General features: G+C 39.8%; 1 long non-coding RNA gene across 2 annotated transcripts in view; it reads right to left on the bottom strand.

Moving 5' to 3' along the window:
- LOC113618987 (uncharacterized) overlaps nucleotides 1-24,263 on the bottom strand; it is a 182,368-nt gene that overhangs the window by 77,667 nt on the left and 80,438 nt on the right. The window contains exons 2-3 of one of the 2 annotated variants that reach the window (XR_003432232.1): nucleotides 6,186-6,280; nucleotides 1,325-1,368 (exon numbers count right to left, since the gene is read on the bottom strand). This is a non-coding gene — a long non-coding RNA (uncharacterized LOC113618987). Of the gene's footprint in view, nucleotides 1-1,324; nucleotides 1,369-6,185; nucleotides 6,281-24,263 lie in introns of those variants that run through there. The other variant, XR_003432231.1, reaches the window with a different exon arrangement.

The raw sequence follows: 24,263 nt of genomic DNA, 5'->3' as shown, positions 1-24,263 counted from the left end.
CTCTTCAAGTTTATGACCGATATAATACTGGATAAAGTCCAAAATGATTCTAAAGAAAATGAAGTTTAAGTTATCAGACTCCTTGAGTTGAGAACAAGGGGATGACTTACCTTTGAATCCATTTGCCTAGAGGTCAAAAATCCAAACCCTGACACCTGCCCCACTGCAGGCTATATTTATGCAGTGTCTATTCATGCAGTCTATCCATCTAGACTGCAAGCTGACATCCCAGCCAAAACTTGGAAAACTGTACGCCCAACAGATGTGTAGTATGTTTTGCCCACTAGTCCTAGAAAAATTGTTTCCCATAACGCATTTTGTATACTGCGGCGATTTCAGTGCCAGAACTGGCGGTGGCTCATTAAAATCTGTGGAAAAATCTAAAAAGTATATATAAGCCCAGCAGGCCTTTCCCTGGAATGAGTATCTCAGAATAAGCACATAAATTTGGTTTGTGGTTGCTCAAATTCCTATTCTTATACCAAATACACTGTCTCCATAGAACCAGATAAAATAACCCCTATGGAATTTAAATGGTTCAAACAAGTGGCGGTGCCAGTACTACACAGAACACGAAACTTTTCTCCACATTGACAAATGTTATTAATAACGTTATAGCTAACAAAAGAATGAAAACAACAACTACTAACTAGTTTTGACACTTGGCATCCGAAAACAACAACTGCTAACTAGTTTTGACACTTGGCATCCCAGATAGTCATTCCTACTCTCCTCCACCTATTTTGGAACTTGCTAAACGTTTGCCAATTGAAACTTATAGAAAATATAACCATTTTATTAAGAAATATACACTAGAAATAGATGAGATTGCAGAGAAAGGCATTTTCCTAAATTCTCATATCTGCCTGATGTCGAAGACCTGACAATTGTGCCCTCCACATTAGGTCCTTGTTTCCATTTGCTCTGCTGACATTCTAAAGAAGACCCTTACTGACTTGTTTACAGAATATTGCACTAATCCTGTTTTTTCTTTTCATCCTTTCTCCCACCAATCTCTATCTCAATCAATACTGTCACTGGAGTCATTTTACTACATGTTTATTTGATAACATCACTTCCTTGCAAAATACTTAGTGGCTGTCTGCTGCCCAAGAATAAAGTTTAAATTCTTTAATCTAACCTTCACTCCTCCAAAGTAAACCTCTAAGGTTTCATTATTTCTAGAACTTATTTACTCACTTTAAAAAATATGCTTTCAGGGCTTCCCTGGTGGCGTAGTGGTTGAGAGTCCGCCTGCCGATGCAGGGAATGCAGGTTTGTGCCCCAGTCCGGGAAGATCCCACATGCTGTGGAGTGGCTGGGCCCGTGAGCCATGGCCACTGAGCCTGCGCGTCCGGAGCCTGTGCTCTGCAACGAGAGAGGCCACAACAGTGAGAGGCCCACGTACCGCAAAAAAAAAAAAGAATCAGCTTAAATCCATTTACCTAAATAAAATTTTCTCTAGAGTATAGTGATGTTTCCCTCAGCTGAAATAGAGCAATTATAGGCTGTATAATTTATTGATAATTTTTCATGGTGTCTTAACTCTATTTTTCTCTTGAAATGTTAAATTTTGAATTAGTATTTCACTTTTTTCTTTTTTGCAGTACGCGGGCCTCTCACTGTTGTGGCCTCTCCCATTGCGGAACACAGGCTCTGGACGCGCAGGCTCAGTGGCCATGGCTCACGGGCCCAGCCGCTCCGTGGCATGTGGGATCTTCCCGGACCGGGGCACGAACCCATGTCCCCTGCATCGGCAGGCGGACTCTCAACCACTGCACCACCAGGGAAGCCCAGTATTTCAGTTTTAAGAGTTTTTTTGTGTGGTAATTTTCCCAGCTAGATTGCAAGGAATTTGGGGGCAGGGTTTTATGCTTCTTGTGTTCCCTCTAGCAATGAGCACATATAAAATCTGTGCCCCCAGCAACTGCTAACTTAGTTGAAAATAAAATTTACCATCCCCCTGGTTCAGAAGATTAGTTAAGAGCTAAAGATAGACACACACACACACAGACACACACACACACTCCTCTAGACACATACAAATCTAAAAGCATATGCATCAGAGATTATTTTTATCATGTAAAATTTCAAGCATATACAAAACTATACGATGGGATAATGAATCCCCAATAACTTGTCCAGCTTCAACAATTATCAATGTTGAGCCGGTCTTACATCTCTTTCCTTCCTTCTTTGTTTAAAACCAAATCCCAGGCATAATATCAATATCAGAAATATTTCTCAAACACATTACCGATAAGATACATAATCAAGTACTAAGTCAGTTACTGGACTGGCTTTTATCAGAGTCAAGTAGGAAAGCTGCATGAAGGTAAACCAAATCACCATTTGATAGGCCAAACAGTGGTAGACACAGCTACATAAACTACTTCCTAGTTCTCAAAGAAGCTGTCCAGACACTCCAGCTGCCTTCTCTATAGGATAAACATCTATATAGCCACTTCTATGAATGGATGAACAACTGACTTCCTCTTGAATTACAGTTCATTTACTTAAACGTATCTATGTCCCAGAAGTTAAAATATCATTATTTTAAAAGATAATTATTTTTAAAACCTTTCAACTTTCTTCATTCTCATTTCTCTATTCTGCAAAATGCATTATGAAGGTTCTCTAAGTAGCAGTGATTTATACCAGTCATGCTAGTAGGCAGGAACTCAGGCTCAGGAGCTGGTCAAATGCAATTAGCTTGAGAATGTCAGACCTAAGATTTGCTAAAGTATTATATATCAACAACAAAGAAAGCTGCACAGAGATTTGTAGTAATGAAATCCATAGACATGATTGCATTTCTTGTGCTGTTTTGAGATGTCTGTACCAAGAAGTGTACATTATTAAATATAAATTCAAGATACAAATCAGAATTTATGGACTACAGATATGAAAAGTGGTTTTAAAAAAAAATTTAGGGCAAGACAATGAATTCTGAGATCTTGTAGAAAAGATGGCTATATAAAGAAGGAACAAAAATACTAAATTAGGTGACAAATCAAAGCAGGAGACCATGCATTTTTGATGTTTAAATAATTTTTTTATTCTTTTTGTCAAGTCTCAGAATATTCCCTATTTGCCATTAATATCTGACTTTCGGTTAGTCAAATTTCACAAGTTTTTATGTGCATGTCTGTGTACAATCCTTTTATTATCAAAATAATACCACTGCAAGGAAAAAATATTCCAAGATCCAATAGACTGACCAAGTGATTTTTTTATTTGTTTAAATGTCATGGTGGTAAGGAGTATACAATGGAGTTCTGGCAACCACATTCAAATTCCAGCTCTGCCACTAAATTGTGTGGCCTTGGAAAAGTCATTTAAACTTCCTGAGTCTCAATTTCCATTTCCATTAAATGATCCTCAAACTTGTCTGGGGAGCAGGGCCTTTGGAGGCTGTAGGACTCTTGCATGTTATCAAGAATATATATACCGTATACTAGATATTATACTTATTTCCATTACATATACTTAGAACAGTTTTACTTCTGGGGGGAAAAAAAGACTTTGCTATATAAATGCAGGTCTTGACATCCTAAAAGTATAAAAAAACATTTTTTTAAGAAATTATAATTGTAAAATTTTCCTCTGTCCATTCAGAATTTGGGCATTCATTTTGTTACAGCTCAAAAACAAGAGCATTAAGTGACTTTCCTACAACTTAATGATTGTCCTTGTATCATAAAGCTAGTAAGTGGCAGAGTAAGGATTCAAATCCAGGCTGTGGGGCTCTAAGGCACCTTGACCATTACACTGCTCTTTAAGAGTCTCTGAACTAGATGGTCCCTTTTAGCATTAAAATTTCAAGAACCCATTATTAGTTATTCCTAGAAATATTTACTAATAGTGTGCCAAGCATGGTACTAGGAGAGGCAGGAATACAAAGAGGAATCTGATGCCTTTCCCACCAGCTAGGGAGGTGACAATATGGGAAGTGGAAAACAGTGTACAGAATGAGAGCAACAAAGAGCTATAATGTTCCAGATGGCTGAGGTGCTCTCCTATGGGGCACTGAGGAAGGCATGATTAATGGGGGGATGCGTGCTAGAAAAGAGGACTCTTTGGAGAATGCAAGCAATTCCCAGCTGCTAGATTAGAGTGGGATTAGAGAACAGAAACAGGCTTTGCAAGGGGGTAGGGGCGGCAATAAATGAGTTCAGTTTTGGAAATGTCGCTGGAGGCAACCACACATGAAACTATAGGACTTGGGATCAGAGACTCAAGCTCTACTGGGGTACAGATTAAGTGGTCAATACAGTATTTTAGATGGTGGTTGAAATAAAGAGACATCATTCATTCAGGTGTTGTGGACACGGAAAAAAGGGAAGTGGTCTAAGGCAGAAACCTTGGACGATAAGCACTTAAGAAATGGGCTTTAGAAAATAAATCACAAGGAGTTCAAGACAGAGAAGAGAGAAAAGGTGACCCAGGAGAGAGCCATGGATGCCAAGGGAGAAGAGTTCATCACAAAGAAAGTAGTAACAAAGGTTAGATGCCACGAAGAAGTCAAATAAATTGAGAGATAAAAAAATTATAATTTGGTAATCCAGGGTTTTGCTAGAGGACTCATCACCCAGCTTCATCAATTATCAACGCATGCCAATCTTACTTCAACATTCAACATCAAAAATGTTTTTAGTATACATTATCAATCAGTTACTTACTTTGCTAATGCATATTCAGAGGACATGTGTGAGGCATCCTGATGGTAGGAGATACAACACAAGTGGGAAAGCAAGGACTAGCTTCTCTAAGAGCAGGCTCTCCTTATGAGGAAAGGCAAGAGGCAGGAGAGAGAAGGCAGAAGCAAGGGGAGGACGTGCAGTCAGAGCAACAGGAGATTGGCACTTGTTTTGCCCTCTTGACAATTTTAACCTAGGAAATACAAGAGCTTGCTGATGAATCGCTGGAAAGAGCTGGGGGGAAGGGGAGGGGGAGAGACTGAAAATAAAGAGATGGACTGATGCTGGGTCTAAACGAGACTAAAAGCAGTTGTGGGACTGGGTATGAGCAGAAAAAGGAACTCCATTCTTCTGCGACTGGAGAAAAGGAAGTGATAGTAAAGGTTAAGGTCACTTTATCTGTTCTTTGGAAGATCAGAATGAAGAAATCCATCATTGATAGACTCGATTTTCAACAGGAGAAAGAATAAATCAACATTTTAAGAGAGAGAATAGGGCTTGAAAGAGTTGCTATGGGGAAATGAACTAAGACCCTGCACAGAGGCAAGTAAAGGAGTCGTTCACTTGGGGTGGCTGAGGGCCCAGCTGACAGTGGGCGCAGTGAACACTAATATGATTATTTCACTGCAGGTACCTAAGCACAACTGCGGTTCTCTCTGGCCTAGTCTATATAACATGCTACTCTGTAAGACTAAACTGCTGTAGCAGGCTGGCTGGCTGTCAAGCAGGAAACATTTTTCTCACTAGAGAAATCTCTGTTCTCCAAGTATTTCTTTCTTGCCTATATACTACTCCCAGTTTGGGGAGGTTGAGATTCTCCCCGGTATTTCAGGATTGCTTGAGCTATGGAGCAATGGTGACCAACAGGGGCCCATGCTAATGTTTTGCTCGAGTGTTTTAAAACTTGAGAAATTAAACATAAAAATCTGGATTTTCCTCTTTTGTTATAAAAGTCCAGAGAGCACTTAGTTTGTGTAAAGAATGGGTTGCAGGAGAGTTAGGACCGGTTCACATTCCCTTGTTCACCACAAGCCTCACTAACCTTTCCCTGTAATGTTGATGCCCATGTTTATACTTCCCTCTGCTAGAGAAGAATATTTATTAAGAATAATATTAATCTAATGTTAGGATTTCACCTATACTACAAAATACACACAAGACCATACAAATAATCTTTAAAAGAATTTTAGGCCATTTATTGATGAGCAGGTGAAGGCAATTTTGGAGCTGAAAGGCCATTCTGAGCTCCTCCTCCACTTATTAATGAAACCATCCATCCCTATTCAGCAGGTGAGTCCAAGAATATTATGAAGTTGTGAGCTGTGCTTGATGGGAGAAATCTCACCTGGACTATTGCAATAGCCTCTCAACCAAGCTCCTTGATCAAACCCTCCTCTTAAGATCTTTCCTCCACACGGCAATATTACTCACATATGTTGTTTTACAGATATGGAGAGCACAGCCCAAAGAAGTCAAATAACTTACCTAATTCTGCTGGATCGGAGACCAGAATGGAGGCCCTCCTATTTCTTCCAGTACTCTTCAGGTTCCATCTTGTCTTTTTAAATGCTGCTTAATTCCTGAAAACAGAAAATATGATTTTTTTTTTTTTTGCTAAACTTGTTTGTTAAAATTAAGTGCTCCTTGCATTTCACTGTATAGGAATTAAACCTCTGCAGCTGTATCCCCACACCCAAACATATACATGCACCATCTCATTCGGTAGCGAACACACAATCATAGTTTCCTTCCCATGAGACATATTATGCATGAATATAGGGTAATTAGTCTTTAAAAAGATATTTCTACTTCATGAACAGGAGAGCTAAATTAAGCACAAATTAAAAATGTTTTGAAACAAAACAGTCTTCCACCAACACTTCTTATGTCTTTCAGATACTGTTGCAATTAGGTTAGTTAGAAAATCTGTATCTTATTTGGAAAAAGTGTTTACGGGCACTGTGTAAACTTGGCCAAAACCAGTTCTAAAAACTTTTTATTCCTCTCATCTTCTGGAATCTAACACATTTCACAATGGCCCATAGATATGTGCATTCTAATTTTAAAGTATAATGGAACTGGCAAGATGAAAGCCTTGTATTAAACAACTATTCATTAACAACAGCTATACTCTACTTTGGATTACGAGGGAATGAACTGCATGATATTCCACTGTAAATAAATTCTGAGTGGCATTTATGAAAGTATAAGAATGTGATATTTAAAATAAATAACAGGATTCTAATTTAGATTGTATGATAAAAATTTACTGTAATTTCCTGAAAGTTCTGCTGATAACCATAGCAGTCAAGTAAGATATAATAATCTAGAAAGCAGTAGATACAGTCACCTTCTGACTGAGACAATGCAGGCCAGGAGTCTGTTATTTATTTAATAAGTAAACACTCAATTGCACCTACTCTGTGTCAATGTTCAAAAGCTTTACAAATATTCTATAATTGAATCCTCACAACCACCAGTGAGGGGTATGCACTATTATTACCCTCATTTTTTTTTTTTTTTTGCAGTACGCAGGCCTCTCACTGCCATGGCCTCTCCCGCTGCAGAGCACAGGCTCCGGACGCGCAGGCTCAGCAGCCATGGCTCACGGGCCCAGCCGCTCCGCGGCATATGGGATCCTCCCAGACCGGGGCACGAACCCGTGTCCCCTGCATCGGCAGGCGGACTCTCAACCACTGAGCCACCAGGGAAGCCCTACCCTCATTTTTACAGATGAGGAGACCAAGCTGTAGAGACTAAGTAGCCCGCCCCACCATATACCTGACAAGTACCTCTCTCCGGTCAGCAAATAATATCGTATTTGACTCTTTGAACATATTCAGGTGACACAGGGGAAAAACAGTTTTTGAATGAGAAAATAGGGCAAAGAGAAGAGAAGCAGATTTGTAAACAGGAGACTCAATGAAGACAGTAGCAAAATGCAGGGCTATAAAAAATAGGGATGGTGTTCTGAATAAAGACCTGAAGTTGGAAGTGAACTTAAGAGTTAGTTCAGCCTCTCAGTTTTCAGATCAGATATTGTGGCCAAGGAAGATTAAGTGTTATGTTCAAACTTCCACAACTGATTAACATCAGAGTTGGAGCACTCTCCAACTCTGACACTCTCACTGGCACCATCTCTGAGCCAGGTCTGCACTGAGCACTTAGGGTAAAATCTAAACTAAGGATCCTCACCTCTCAGGAAGTCACCATCAAGAGAAAGAGACCAACTGACACACAAATAATAACTGTAGTGTGAGGTGTCCTGGTAGACCTCTGGACAAAGAGAAAGGATTAACAGTACTTGGGAAAGACAGGGAATATTCTATAGGATGATTAATTGACTGATACGGAAAAATGTAAAGGACAAGAAAGATTTTGCCAACCAGAGAAGAGAGAAGGCCATTAAAGGCAAAGGACTTAGCCCATAAGACAGACCTGAGTTCTGAAGCAGTGTGGCATGCCCCATGAACACCAGGTACATTAAGTGTATTCATTCAAATACGTTTTACTCAACCAACTTTTGTTGAGAGCCTATTATGTGCCAGGTAATGGCAGCTCAAAGATGACTGAAAAAAATGTTGTTGTTTTCAAGTCACAGGGAATTCCCAGTCTAATCTGGGAAGCCAATTAGACTTAAGTGTAAGCAAATTAGACTAAGTACTAGGTGAGAAGTCGTAGCTTATTCTGCTTCACATCTAAATAAGTATTTCTATCTGGAGAGGACATGTTGGTAAGGAAAGGCTTTTTTTTTTTTTTTTTTTCTTTTGCAGTACACAGGCCTCTCACTGTCGAGGCCTCTCCCGTTGCGGAGCAACAGGCTCCGGATGCGCAGGCTCAGCGGACATGGCTCACGGGCCCAGCTGCTCCGCGGCATGTGGGATCCTCCCGGACCGGGGCATGAACCCATGTCCCCTGCATCGGCAGGCGGACTCTCAACCACCTTGGCGCGCCACCAGGGAAGCCCAAGAAAAGGCTTTGAGATGAAGCAACGTTTGGTTTGAATCTTGAAAAATGGATAGGTGTTTTGTAGGAGTGTAAGGCAATGACAATCTAACATAAATAATATCTTGCTGCTTATGTCAGAGGCTGTCCGACTTGATAAGAAGGCAATGTTGGTCATTACCTTGTAACTGGATCCTCATGGCATCTGGATGCTAATCAATTAGACAGATGCTGAAGAGAAATAAATAACTCTAAATATATAAACCTCAAGCATAGCCTGTTGTCTCAAAAACAGCTCTAAATGACAACAGATCACGAGGTTGCAAATTCCTTTGAAAGCACTTCCCAGTTGAAGGAATCGCAAAATAAAGTGACCACAGCTCTGGAAAATAAATAGAAATCCCTTTCTATTTTATTCTTTTACTTTACAATGTTGGAAAAGCTCAAACAAGCAGTATAGTTTCCTAAACCACACAGGCCGCTCTGTGCTGATGCCCAAACACTTGGAGCAGGGGCTTTGCCTTCATCTCTTTGGGTGGCAACTGAGAAATGGTCCATGGAAAATAAGAGGAACAGATGTGGAAATAAACCAAGCTGTGACCCTTAGTCTGACAGGCTGAAGAAATCAGATCACCCCAGACCCTTGCTGCACACATAGGGAAGAGGTTAGTGATGGGAGTGAGCAGGGACAGTGTCGCAGTTTGCACAGGTTACCATGCTGGCTCCAAAGCAAGCAGGTTGATGACTGGATCTGCAGTCAGGGATCAGTCAGCTTCTGATGGGAACTGGGTGCAGCAAAGGACACTCCTTAGCAATGTGCGTACCACCTGTTAATAGGGCCTAACCAACCCTAGACATCTCCAAGTTCGCCTTAAATACCCGAATGATTTGTCAAACACCACGCATGCCTGGACATAATGAGCCAGGCTGCACCAATAAATGTCCTGCGATCACAGGCATTTTTGAACTGAACATCACAGGGTAAGGAACAGAATACCAAGAATACATAAGCCATAAAAAAAAATGAAAATGAACAGAAGGAATAAACATTTTGAAACTCACTTCATCAAGCTAATCAACCAGGGCCTAAAATCAGCAATTCCTCTGAAGCCTCTTTAAGAAGCCGACAAATCACCCCTGTTGACAAGCACAGTTGGCACGCCTCTGCTGGATGGGATCCTAAAGACTAGACATCAGTTGCTCAAAGAAAATTTTTTTTTTTTTTTTTTTTGTGGTACGCGGGCCCCTCACTGCTGTGGCCCCTCCCGTTGCGGAGCACAGGCTCCGGACGCGCAGGCTCAGCGGCCATGGCTCACGGGCCTAGCCGCTCCGCAGTATGTGGGATCTTCCCAGACCGGGGCACGAACCCGTGTCCCCTGCATCGGCAGGCGGACTCTCAACCACTGCGCCACCAGGGAAGCCCTCAAAGAAAATTTTTGAAAGGGGCAAGTCCAGTGGACAACAAGCTAGACTCATCCTTTATAGCAGATCCACATTTTAAAGGGAAAACAACGAGAGTGACAGGGTCTCATATAAATGAAACTCTAGTGCTTTCCTTGACCCCATGGGCTTTTCATAAATGGTCTATCTTTTCAGTGCAGTGTAGCATCACCAAAGTGACTGTTTACTTTATTGATTTGTGTTAGATATAGTTACAGACAGTAAGTGATAGATCATATCTGTAAGGCACATGAGGTCAGAAATAAACAACATTTATCCTAAAGCTAGGTACAATATTCTATGGACCATAAGTAATTAAATTTGTGGAAACTGAATAGATCATTTTAAGTTCTTGAGGATCTTTGCTTCAGATAGTTTTCTTTTTTTTTTAGGACAGTGGATTTAAAGTAATTAAAGATTTTTCCCAAAACACTGTAGCATAAATCTATTTGAAACATAACAGCTAAGAGAGAAAGAGAGGGGGAAGGACAGAGTGAGAGAACAGGTTGTGAGGGGAAGAAAAATGCTAATTCTAATTAACTGGGAATAGTTTGCATCTATATATAACTCATTAGCTGTACTGCATAACAGATGACTGGTTTTCATTTGCTCAGTGATAAAAGATTTCCAGCCCCCAGAGTAAAAGCCCACATGAGATGTTATATCTTCCCATGTGAATAATTATTCAGTCGTCAAGAAAAGACAGAGGCTTTGTCCACAAGTGGCTACCAGATTGAATCAGAATCAAGAGTTCCAGCAGAACTCTCCAGTAGAACTCTTTCCAGCAGAACACATTTTTGTCCTTCACTCATTCTTCATTATTTCAAAAAATTTTGAGTGAGCAGTGAACAAAAAAGACCAAAAATCCCTTTCCTTATATTTGGAGACTGGAGATAACCAACAAAATATATAGTATGTTCCATGTTATATATGTTACACGTTAATAAGTGTTAAGGAGGATAATAAAGCAGGAACTAGGGGTAGGAAACATGAGAGCAGGTTGCAGTTTTAGATCAGGAGAGCAGGGAATACCTTGTTTAGAGAGTGTCATCTGAGTCAAGATCTGAAAGATGTAAGGGAGTGAACTAGGTGGATAGCTAGGAAAATAGAATTCCAGGAAAGGGAACAGCAAGGGCCAAAGGCTCTGAGGGTGGAATATGTGGTGTGTTTAGTAACACTACAGAGGGCAGTGTAGATGGAGTGGAGTGAGAAGAGGTGTGGCATGGAAAAGGAAACTAGAGTTCTCAGGGATCTAAGTTATCAAGTGCCTGTACATTAACAGGACTTTTCTTTTCACTTTGATTGAGGTGGGGATCCCTTGAAAGATTTTAAGTAAAATAGTAACATAATATGGTTTATGCTTTATAACAGGATCTTTCAAGAAGACTGTTAGCTGTGCCATGGATGGTTACAACATTCAATTCCAAAAATGTTTGAATTTTTAAAATCTTCAGAGTTAACCTAAAATGAACTCCAAATTCCTCATTTTACAGTGATGAGATTAAAATATAGTGATGATGAGTGACTTTCCCAAGGTTATGCCAGTAGTTGATGATTGAGCCAAAATTGTTCAATCTGGAGTAGACTGGAAATAGAACTGATGAGTTCTATAGTTTGAAACAGAGAAATGCACTGATTTATTTGGAAAGAGCCCATATGCAGAGGGCTAACTGACAAGATCTAATCACAATTTAGGTTTCTACTTGATCTGGTAATTTAATGTAATCATAGCCTAAATCTTCATTCATTATTCGTATCCCAGTGAGAATGATGTCATTTAGCTTTCCCCATATTCTAGATGTTCTTAACACTTTTAGAAAAACTGGGAACTGAGGAATAGGTTTACCATAGAGTAGAAAGGACTAATTTGTCTATAGACTGGATAAAGTAGACATGACTCTAGGTTCAGTAAAAATCACCCTTGGCTAAAGAGGAAAGTATTTAGTAGGACTGAGAGCCTGTCTTAGAGAAGCTGTTTCAATGAATAACCTTTGAGCACATAGACCATGACCATCTTTAGGTTATTCATATGGCTATGCACCTGAATATAACCCCTTCTCGTTCTTCAAAAGTTAGATCTGGGACAGACAGAGCTTCCATATGGAACATGGTCCTCTTTAGCCCAAAGTACGGAGTTCCTTTGGGGCACTATTTGGTTGATTTCTACAACAAGAAGCTGCATGTTCTTCAAAGATGGCATCCTTTCCTCATAGGTGGAGCTGTCATCCTCCTGTAGCCTGAGTACTGAGGCTGAGCCTTTGTACTAAGTAAAAAGATCAAAATTCGATTTGGACAAATTCCCATCTGGTGGGAATCTGAGTATCTTTCATAATACAAAAAAAAAAAAAAAAAGTACAGTTTTAAAACTTAAAGCACTCAAGAACCAAGTGTTACTAAAAATAAGCCCAAGAAAAATTTAAAAGCCCATACAAATTCTAAGTTAGACAAGCACTGTCAAAACCCCAGGGGTATGACAGTCTTTTGAACACTGCCACCATAACCACATCAAGGCATGCAATAAAGGGTTCCAATGAATCAGATTATGAAATAGACAACTGAGCATCCACACATTCTTTTGTCTCACAGTTTAAAAAGAAGAGAAAAAAAAGTGGCTAGTATTCTCATGTCTTATTAATAAGACTAAGTTATCAAAACAGAGCCTATCAGAGGTAATACTGGGACAACTCAACTGATGGAAAGCATGATTAAGGATTGCAGGATGGGTTATAGAAAGAAGAGGCAAGAGAAAGGAGGACCCCCAGGAGGCTATTGTCATCTAGATGCCATGCTGTGTGGAAGGTATGAAGGGACTGATTCCAAAGTCAACATAACTACAAAGGAAAGACTGGCCTCTGCAGAGATTTCAACTGAAAAACTGATTAAAACATGGTGATTAGCTAGATCAATAGAGAGATAAATTTTTTTAAACTCTAGAACTTCACATACAGATGGCCAAAAAGCACATGAAAAGGTGCTCAACATTGCTAATTATCAGAGAAATGAAAATCAAAACTACAATGAGGTATCACCTCACACTGGTCAGAATGGGTCAGAAGTCTACAAACAATAAATGCTGGAGATGGTGTGGGGAAAACAGAACCCTCCTGCACTGCTGGTAGGAATGTACACTGGTACAGCCACTATGGAGAATAATATGGAGGTTCCTTAAAAAACTAAAAATAGGGCTACCATATGTTCCAGCAATCCCACTCCTGGGCATATATCCAGAGAAAACCATAATTCTAAAAGATACAGGCACCCCAATGTTCACTGCAGCACTATTTACAATAGCCAAGACATGGAAGCACCCTAAATGTCCATCAACAGAGGAATGGATAAAGGAGATGTGGTACATATATACAATGGACTATTACTCAGCCATAAAAAAGAATGAAATAACGCCATTTGTAGCAACATGCATGGACCTAGAGATTATCATACTAAGTAATTCAGACAAAGAAAGACAAATATCATATGATATCACTTGCATGTGGAATCTAAAAAAAATGATACAAATGAACTTATTTACAAAACAGAAATAGACTCACAGACTTAGAAAACAAATTTATGGTTACCAAAGGGAAAAGGTGGGGGGGAAGGGATAAATTAGGATGTTGGGATTAACATATACACACTGCTATATATAAAATAGATCATCAACAGGACCTACTGTATAGCACGGGGGACTCTACTCAATATTCTGTATGGGAAAAGAATCTGAAAAACACCTGAAACTAACACAACATTGTAAATCAACTATACTCAAACATAAAATTAAAAAAGTTTTTAAAAAGTGAAAAAGAGGGGCTTCCCTGGTGGTGCAGTGGTTGAGAGTCTGCCTGCCGATGCAGGGGACACAGGTTCGTGCCCCGGTCCAGGAGGATCCCACATGCCGCGGAGCGGCTGGGCCCGTGAGCCATGGCCGCTGAGCCTGCGCATCCAGAGCCTGTGCTCCACAACGGGAGAGACCACAACAGTGAGAGGCCCGCGTACAGCACAAAAAAAAAAAAAAAAAAAATGTGAAAAAGAAAAAACTCTAGGACTTCAAATCTAGCATGTTAGAGTAGAATCACTGACAGATGTAAGCAGTTAAAAAAAGAATTTGGATTAAAGAGACGAGAATAAAATAGAAGCTGCCATTCACTGACCATTTCCCACGTTCTAGGCACAGCACATTCATTATCCCATTTAATCCTCTCAACATCTCTATAAGAATTGGTTTATTCATGTACTTATTTTTTCATAAACAGTTATCAAGTGCCTACTGTGGACCAAGCATTGTCCTATGTAAACATTATATTTTTATACCTAAGGAAAGTGAAATTCAGACAGGTAAGGCAACTTGTCCAAGGTACCCTAGCCAGAGCTGGGATGCAAACCAAGATTTGATGGATTCCAGTTTCCTGTTATGAGTTTTAGTTTTGGATTTGTTCAATTCAAAAGATGACAATAAATAAAATAGGACTGGAGAGCCACAAAGCTAGTGGCAGTAACTGATTGAGGAAGGACCAGGACACTAGGGATCTGTGTGTGTTTTGGGGGGGGCATAAAAGGGAGAAGCAGTCTTATTACCCAAGCACCTTTGAGAGCTCTGACCTTGGATAATAGTACGGGGGTCTAAAGTTATAAATCCAGGTGCAACTGCTGCTGGATTTTCTGGTCTCTAAGATAAGAAAGGATGTTGTAGAAGGGAGATGGCCCCTTATCACCTGTGAAATTCAAAACAGAAACTGACAGTCTCCACAATATTCAAGATATTAATGACACATTAAGTTATTCAGTTCTCACAGACTAGATAAGCCTGTGTTATTTATATTTTAAATTAGTACCATTCAGGGTTGAATTGTGTCTTCCCCGAAAGGTATATTGATGTCCCATACCCAAGCAGCTCTGATTGTGACCTTATTTGAAAATAAGGTCGTTGCAGATGTAATTAGTTAAGATGAGGTCACATTGGAGTAGGGTGGGCCCTTCTTTCCTATAAGAAGAAGAGATGCAGAGCCACACCAGGAGATGTTATGTGATGACAGAGGCAGAGACTGAAGTGATGCACCTATAAGCCAAGGAACTCCAAGGACTGCCTGCAGCACCAAAAGCAAAGAAAAAAGGCATGGAACAGACTCTTCCCCAGAGTACCCAGGAGGAGCCAACCTTACAAACACCTTGATTCAGACTTCTAGCCTCCAGAACTGTGAGAGAATAAATTTCTGTTGTTTTAAGACGCCCAGTTTTATGATACTTTGACAGCAGCCCTAGGAAACTAAAACAAGTGCTTATCAAACCAAACATTTAAATCATGCTTATGATGTCCAGGAACTGTTCTAAGTACCACATAATATTAATTCATTTAAGCACCAGAACAACCTAAAATGCTAAGTACTACTACCTCCATTTTACTGATGAAGAAACAGAGCCATAGTGAGTTGAGATAACTTGCCAAAGGGAGACCTGGGATCAGAGCTCAGACCCGCCCAGAGTCTCTGGACTGAACCACCAAGCTCTTCTGTGTGCCATTCTCCCAAGACTTCCTATTGCCCCTGCTTTTCAGGATGCCATCGCTGGTACTCAGTCTCATTCCCAAAGCACTGGTAATCTTGAATGACAGAATCTCCAAATGATGATAAAGAAGGCTCATTTATGTACTGCTATAGCATTTTAGCAGATGTTTCTCACAGACAGTTTCACATTTAATCCTTGAAACATTCTGTGGTTGGCCTAATTATTGTCCTTATTTTACAAGCGAGGAAACTTACGCTCCAAGAGGTTAAGAACTTAGCCCTACCTCCATAACTGGGCCTGGAAGTGTTGGACATTAAGTGGAGGTCCCGTGACTACAAAGTATCCACTCTTTCTTTTACACAGCCCTTCCTCTGTGAAACCATCTGTGGCTCCATCCTCACTCCCACTCCCACACCCAAAGAAATAACTGCTTCTTTCTTTATGTTCTCATCATATTCTGCAAAGCCACATATTTATACTACCTTCCCTGCCGCCTGGGAAAATAAGCAAGGGGACCAAACGTATTAATTATTTTGTACCTAATACCTAGCACAGAGCAAAGAGTAAGCATAAAATAGGTATTTGCTGAAGGAAAGAATGAATAAACAATCAATGGCACTGAAATGCAAAATATTCCTTCATCTTTCAATGAAAAAACAAGGTGCATGAGAGTGACTACCTGATAATAACTTTCTGTAGTACTTCCACAACAGACAGTGAAGAAAGCTTTGAAATAAACATGTTCACCACGTGTAGTATAGAAAAATGCATTACTGTGGTTTCTACAAAAAAAACAGGCATCAGTAGACCTTAAATTAAATCTTATATATTCAGCCTCTCCTCCTCACCCATCTAGTCTCATTCCCTAGAAGTCCAGGTCCTTGGGAGAACTCTTTGTATTTGCTGATCAAAGAATCTTTTGTTTTGTGGAGCTTGTTGATAAAGATGGGACACAGTGATTTGAATGGCAATTACACAGTGATGGTAAATGTGTGTGTGTGTGTGTGTGTGTGTGTGTGTGTACTGCAAAACAGTTTTGCAGGATGAACAGAAGTTACACTAACCTTTTGACTTTTGTTAACTGCTCATGACATTGTTATAAAATAAAACAGAATAAAGCAAAGCATGTGATTAACTGTATGGAAGACTGATGAGAGATTTCACAAATCTGTCCAGAAGGTGGTTTATGTATCGGAGAACTGGACAGCATCCCTTTTGGTGGCTGCCAATTCTCTTCTGGAGTCATCTTTTTGCTTCATTATTAAGAAAGACAGGATACTCCCTTCCTCAAGGGGCCAAAAAACAGACCCACTCCACAAGAAGCCAGGACCAATGTACCTTAACAAGGAAGCTGAACTAGGTTTGCCTCAGGGCAACATACTCCCACAAGTCCCATAAACTTTCCAGGAATCCACCAGGTTAGCCAAAAGAAACAATACACTGAAGTTGAAGGAAAAGAAAGAAGAAAAAATAAAAAGAATCCACATGCAACTAAACTATCTTTCCATGTAATCCCCAGCTGCCTCAAATTGGCAGTTCTATGACAGCAAGAGTTAAGAACAAAAGAGCTATCAGAAACTTCTTTTCCTTATGTGGCAATCTTGCATGTGAAGGTCCAGACCAAGTCATAGAACAATATGGAAAACACATGTATGTGTTGTTGATTGACTATGAGGATACAGTCAACCTCTTGTCAGCTTTGTCAACAGCCTAGATGACAGCTGTTTGACTTTCAATTCTTGTTTGCTTTCTCACCTCCTTTGTCAACTTATTCCATATGCAGCCCACAGGCAAGGAAGGAAATTTGAAGTCTACATTGTAGGACAGGCATTCATTGCAGTAAATGAAACTATTTCCATTTCCTAAGAGCTGCTAGAGAAAACCATTTTAAAATGCACACAATTTAACTGTGTGACCTTGGGCAAGTCACTTAACCTCTCTGTGCTTCAGTCTCCCTATCTTGTAAAATGGGAGTAATACCTACCTCACAGGGTTATTGTGGGGATTAATTAGATATAATGTCTGTAAAGCATCTAAGTTTCTTGAAGATGGCACCATATAAATACAAAATAATATTTATTAAAGCTGGTTTATTTGTGAAAACAAATAGACACACACTGGCAATATAGTGTGGAAATACAATGAGCCTGAATTGACAGGAGTCATTCTGTTAAATGATGATTTATTGATAGTAAAATTGGAGATCAAGGAGTTGAGCTAAGGAACAAAATGGAACAAATGTTCCACAGGAAGAGCAAGGTGGCTTGATGTTTTCTCTGAAAAATGTGGTTCTCAGAACAGCAAGCAAATCATACCAAATCTACATTTAAAAATGTTCTTCCTCTTAAGTATTTTTATAAATATTCAAGTGGATAGACAGTTGTAAGTTTATCAACATATAGTGTGTACACATCTTCCCATTTGTGTCAATTAATCAAGCATGTTTGGTAATTTTAAAAAATTATTTAAATTATTTTTTAGAAAATAATTTGAATAACTCTACCCTCCACTTCATTCAGTAATTCAGTGAGCTCATGCTCTGCAGTAAACGTGAATCTCTATGCTCTCTGTCGTGCTAAGGTTTTGCCACAATAGGCCATAACAGGGCCCAGAACACAACCTAACCACTGCATCCGATGCTCAAATGGAGAAAAAGTCATCTGTTCCAACACTTAAGAAAGTCTGCCTGTGTTGGATTTAATGAGATATAATACATCAGAACAAGCATGTATACATAAAACCAGGCATGTTCAATAAACTAAAAAGCCCAAGGGATTTTTACATATAATTTTGGCAATTGGTAATTTTTAACTTCAATATTTATGGTATTATCTAACCCACCATAAAATGTAATCGCATTATATAACTTTGTAAATATGTACCTATTATTTTAGACGGTCCATACCAGTCCTCTCCTATACACATAAAATTGAGGACTAACTGCAATCAATAGTTAATAGAAATTTCTAGAAGTCAATAAAACTCTTATTACTTCCTCCTCCCATAACATGTAAACCACCAATGAAGTTATTACTTTTTAGATAAGACCACATCAATGGAGGTTATTTGACAGAAAAGATTATGTCTATGTGTTAGAATATCTGACATTTAAATAAATAACGATGTCACAAAGATAATGATGTCACAGAAGAATAAAGACCAAAAGGAAATGGAAGAGAATGTTTATAATACAACTGGGAAATTAAGGGATGACGACAAAAAAAGTGCTATTTTTGGCATGATGATGAAGCTAAGGGCAGGAGCCCTTACATAACCATGATAAATTACTTAATTTTAGCTCTTTAAATATTAAAAGCCATATATATATAATTTATATATATTTATCTATATATGTAACTTAATTCTTTCACTCACTCTCCATCATAGACATGACAAATATTATCATAGACAGAAAGAAATTAAATAAACCTATACAAAGTAATACAGCTAGTTCATGAACTCATGTCTTCTTACTCCAAGTCTAGACCTTTTCCCATCATGAACATTGTTGCATTCCCTCTAAATAAATAGTAAATACCAGCTAAAGAGTTTTGGAGAACACAGGAGTGAAATCTAAGGGAAGTTAAGGGTGAATACTAAAATAAAAGTGAAAAGTCATCTATAAAACTCTCGAGCAGAGTGGGTAAGAAAAAGAATAAAATCATTTATATTATTTAATAAAAGTTCTGATTTATCTTGTTACATGAGTAATTGTTGGTATCGTATTTATCTATAGCACTTTATTGCCTTCATTTATATGTACATCCAGTCAGTTACTAATCATCATCAAGCATGTACCAGATGATGGCTGGGCACCAGGAAAGCAAAGAAGCAGTAAGCATGGATCCCAATCCTTGCCCCAGAGGAGTTCATGATGTTCTAAACTGAACGTAAGGGAACATAATAAGGTCATCATCACAAGAAAAATGAGGACTTCTTTGTCAAATGAGGATGGTCAAGCAGATGGTAAAGACAGAGAAAATGCCAAAATATGTAAACGTATTGCCAGGGTTTGGCTTTCCTAAGTTGAAATTGGAAGAACACAAAGATAGACAAATAGTGGAAAATAGCAACCATCATCAATTGCTTAAAGACAGAATTTCAGATAAATATAGCTGTGGATACCCGAGTCACGCTAATGCTTTGTTATTCCTTCAGACTGATATACTTTAAGTAGTTAACATTTATTTAGACAAAATACAGAATATTGTATGAGAAAAGAACAGAAATGGAGCCCCCTCGTGGCTGTCCCCAGCTTCTCCTCTAAGGTCTTAAACAGTCAAATTCTGTTCCCAGCTGCACATCCTACTATACTAGGAAAATAGCAGCCCTACAGTTAATTGTCACCCTCCTTTAGATTGGCAGCTTAGGGACAATATATCTCATGTCTCAAATGGCTTAGGAAAGTATTACTTTCAACCAGATTTTTACTAGAAATGATTTAGAAACATAATTTGATATATCTTTTTTATATATTCCATAATATTTTAGCAACCTAATGATGGTTTAGCCTCCCTTACAGTTCAGGACCCCTATAAGTATCCACCTACCCCACTTCTTAATCCAATAATATTCCTGTAACTATTCCACACAGGTGCAAAATGGACTTAAAAGCTCTGCAAGAGCATGTTTTCAAATTTGAGATGGACCATAATGTCTCCCATAAAAGGCAGATGTTCCCTTAACCCTACTTTAATTTTGTCAGGAATTCGAAGAAAAGCTAATATTTCTCCTCTTTTGCTGATTTCAACCAGTAAACAATGGGTGTGTGAGCAGGCTTCACAGGGTTTACATTGGAATTATTTACTTGAACATAAAGTTCTGTACGCAAATTGAAAAGAGGACAATAAGTAAGAAAATAACCTTTGAAATAACAGAACTCAAACATTTTCAGTAGATCATCAGGTCCTCCAAAGCAGAGGAATTATTCCCCCAAAACACAGTTGCTTGGGCTACTTATAAAAATTACCTAATGAAAGATGCATTTCGGCTTCCTAAGGACTATTAACCCTTCTGTGTTCCTAACCCTATACGTAGAAATTGCTCCCTTACCAGTAACATGAGTCTTATTTTTTGTATACTTAAACTTATGAATAAATACACTATTTAAAATCTTCAGTGGCAGTCCTTCTCCAGATCAGGATGATATGTGCCACAATGATCTTATCACAACATGGGACAGAAAACGTCTATTGAGGTCATCCTAGCAACAACAACCTCTGTTGAAGCAGAAGCACATATTATCTGATAAAATAAGGCAACTCAGCTATTCTTTCAGCTCAGCGTGCCTTTTCATCTGCTGTTGTCATCATAAAATTCCCAAGTGTTGGGTTTCCAGTCACAGATGCCTCTTTCAGATGAAGTAGGCTCATGCAATTGTCTGCTCTAGAGGAAGCCACTACCAATCGTGCACTCCTTCATACTGAGCTCGAAGTCATTCTGAATATGATTCTCTGTCCTCCTCTGGAGTACAGGCGTGGTCCATGAAGAACATTACCCAAATATGATTTATTTCCATATAAGACTTATTTCCACATAAGATTTATTTAACTATTTATTTGGGAAGAATTATTTCCCAAATACAATTTTGGAAAACCAACTCAAGATGTCTAATTAGACTGGGTTAAAGATGAATAAAATACTGGAGATTATGGCTCTAAATGTTTGCTTTCAAAGTGAACAAACTCATTAAAAGAACTTGCATTATGCAGAAATTTTGTAAAACATATGAGAAGCAGAATATTAAGAAAAATACACATTTGTGTGAAAACAATTATTCAATCTGGTAATCAAAATCATACTTCTAGTAGAGGAGATTAAAAAGGAAAGTGTCAAAATAAAATTTATGACACCACTTTTTGTATATATCCTAAACCGGATCGAATGTAAAGTGGAAAATTATGCAGAAAACTTAAAATCAATAATATAATGAAAGGCAGTGTGCTACCCTAAATACATAGTAATTTAAAGCTGGAAAGAACTTCAGAAATAATCTAAGCATTTAGATTATTATATTTAGCATTTAGATATTCAGATTAATAACCTGCTCGTTTTTTCAAAAAGAAACTGAAGCCCAGCGCAATTAAAATTTTGCCTACAGTTCTACAACTAGTTAAGGAGAGAACCAAGACAAGGTTCTCATGCCTCTCAGTGTAGTACTTTCTTCCCACTTTCACTTAAAATAAATGACAGCAGAAGATAAGCCTTTAACTTTAAATAGGATAAGGATTGTGTGTACCTAGGGACCAGTTCTTCTCTGATATTTTCCTATGTGCCTCTATCCCAGCTCAGCTCAGCCCAACATGAGGAAGAAGAAACAAACTACAGAAGCAAAGGAGGGTCGTCTCTTTAGGTAGAATTGTGCCTGTGAAATCAAGGAAGGAGAGTAGTAGCAATCATCTTAGATGGCAGCAATGACACAGGGGAATGGCAGGGCGGTGGTAAAAAACAGATGTTGTCTTTCCTTAAGTACAACAGTAATTCAACTTAATTGATTCAAATTGTATGTATTAAATGCTTGGTAACGCCAGCACTACTCTCTCTCTTAAAAAGAAGAGTAAAGAAAAGCTTTATATATTAAGACAAAAGGAAAGTATCATAAGCAAACAAAGCATGGCTATGACTGAGCTGCACTCCAGCAAACTGATAATCATGCATGAAGCCAAGCATGGGAAACGGGCAGAGAGCTACAGGAAGGCCATTTGCATATTTTTAAGGCTGCCTGCTATATTTCAGGAGTTGTCACCTGGAATGCAAGGCAGCCAAATTATGTCAAAGAACTCCCCATGGAGAACAGCAATGAACGCTTCCAAGCTCAAGAGCCTCCTTCAGCCCCACTGTGAGGTTATATGTACAAGTGCAGCTGCAGCTGAGAAAGACCAATCAGAGGGCGGTACAGATGGTCTCCCTATGGAGTTGTATTTTTTAGACCATAATTTGTTACCTGCAGGCCGTACTGTATACAAGGAGAAGAAGGAATAGTGAATAGTGGCATCCATGCAGCCCACAGTGCCAACACTGTGCTGGCCTATATAAAATAGAGAAATATCTTCCAACATTGTGTTTTATATCTTACACAAAAAGGAAGAAAGATTGTGCTGTTCATGATAAGCAAAACCATGGGACTCATCAAAGGAACCAGAGGCAGCATCTTATCAAAAGTACTGTAGGACGAGAGGGGGAAGATGGCGAAGAGTAAGACACGGAGATCACCTTCCTCCCCACAGATACATCAGAAATACATCCACACGTGGAACAACTCCTACAGAACACCTACTGAATGCTGGCAGAAGACCTCAGACCTCCCAAAAGGCAAGAAACTCCCCATGTACCTGGGTACGGCAGATGAAAAAAGAATAAACAGAGACAAAAGAATAGGGACAGGACCCGCATCAGTGGGAGGGAGCCGTGAAGGAGGAAAGGTTTCCACACACTAGAAGGGCCTTCGTGGGCGAAGACTGCAGGTGGCAGAGGGGGGTAGCTTCGGGGCCGCGGAGGAGAGCGCAGCAACAGGGGTGAAGAGGGCAAAACGGAGAGATTCCCGCACAGAGGATCGGTGCCGACCAGCACTCACCAGCCCGAGAGGCTTGTCTGCTCACCCGCCGGGTCGGGTGGGGCTGCGAGCTGAGGCTCGGGCTTCGGTCGGAGCAGAGGGAGAGGACTGGAGTTGGCGGCATGAACACAGCCTGAAGGGGTTAGTGCACCACGGCTAGCCAGAGGGAGTCCGGGAAAAAGTCTGGACCTGCCAAAGAGGCAAGAGACATTTTCTTCCCTTTTTGCTTCCTGGTGCACGAGGAGAGGGGATTAAGAGCGCTGCTTACAGGAGCTCCAGAAACGGGCGCAAGCCGCGGCTAACAGTGCGGACCCCAGAGACAGGCATGAGACACTAAGGCTGCTGCTGCCGCCACCAAGAAGCCTGTGTGCGAGCACAGGTCACTATCCACACCCTCCTTCCGTGGGGCCTGTGCAGCCCACCACTGCCAGGGTCCCGGGATCCAGGGACACCTCCCACGGGAGAACGCAAGGCACACCTCAGGCTGGTGCAACGTCACGCCGGCCTCTGCCGCCGCAGGCTTGCCCCGCATCCGTACCCCTACGTCCGCCCCGCCTGAGTGAGCCAGAGCCCCTGAATCAGCGGCTCCTTTAACCCCAGAGCCCCCGAATCAGCGGCTCCTTTAACCCCGTCCTGTCTGAGCGAAGAATGACGCCATCCGGCGACCTACACGCAGAGGCGGGGCCAAATCCAAAGCTGAACCCCAGGAGCTGTGCAAACAAAGAAGAGAAAGGGAAATCTCTCCCAGCAGCCTCAGGAGCAGTGGACTAAATCTCCACAATCAACTTGATGTACCCTGCATCTGTGGAATACCTGAATGGACAACGAATCATCCCAAATTGAGGAGGTGGACGTTGAGAGCAAGATTTTATTATTTTTCCCCCTTTTCCTTTTTTTGTGAGTGTGTATGTGTATGCTTCTGTGTGAGATTTTGTCTGTATAGCTTTGCTTTCACCACTTGTCCTAGAGGTCTATCCATCCGTTTTCTTTTTTTTTTACTTTTTAAAAAATTTTTTTCTTAATAATTATATTTTTCTTTTAATAAATTTATTTTACCTTACTTTATTTTATTCTCTTTTATCCTCTTTCTTTCTTTCTACCTTTTCTCCCTTTTATTCTGAGCAGTG

This window comes from Aethalodelphis obliquidens, unplaced genomic scaffold, assembly GCF_003676395.1.
Source record: "Aethalodelphis obliquidens isolate GAN/ISIS:26980383/991018 unplaced genomic scaffold, ASM367639v1 scaffold6, whole genome shotgun sequence".
Lineage (NCBI taxonomy): Eukaryota > Metazoa > Chordata > Mammalia > Artiodactyla > Delphinidae > Aethalodelphis > Aethalodelphis obliquidens.
Note: the sequence above shows the minus strand (reverse complement) of the source record. Positions and strands in the feature narration are given on the sequence as shown.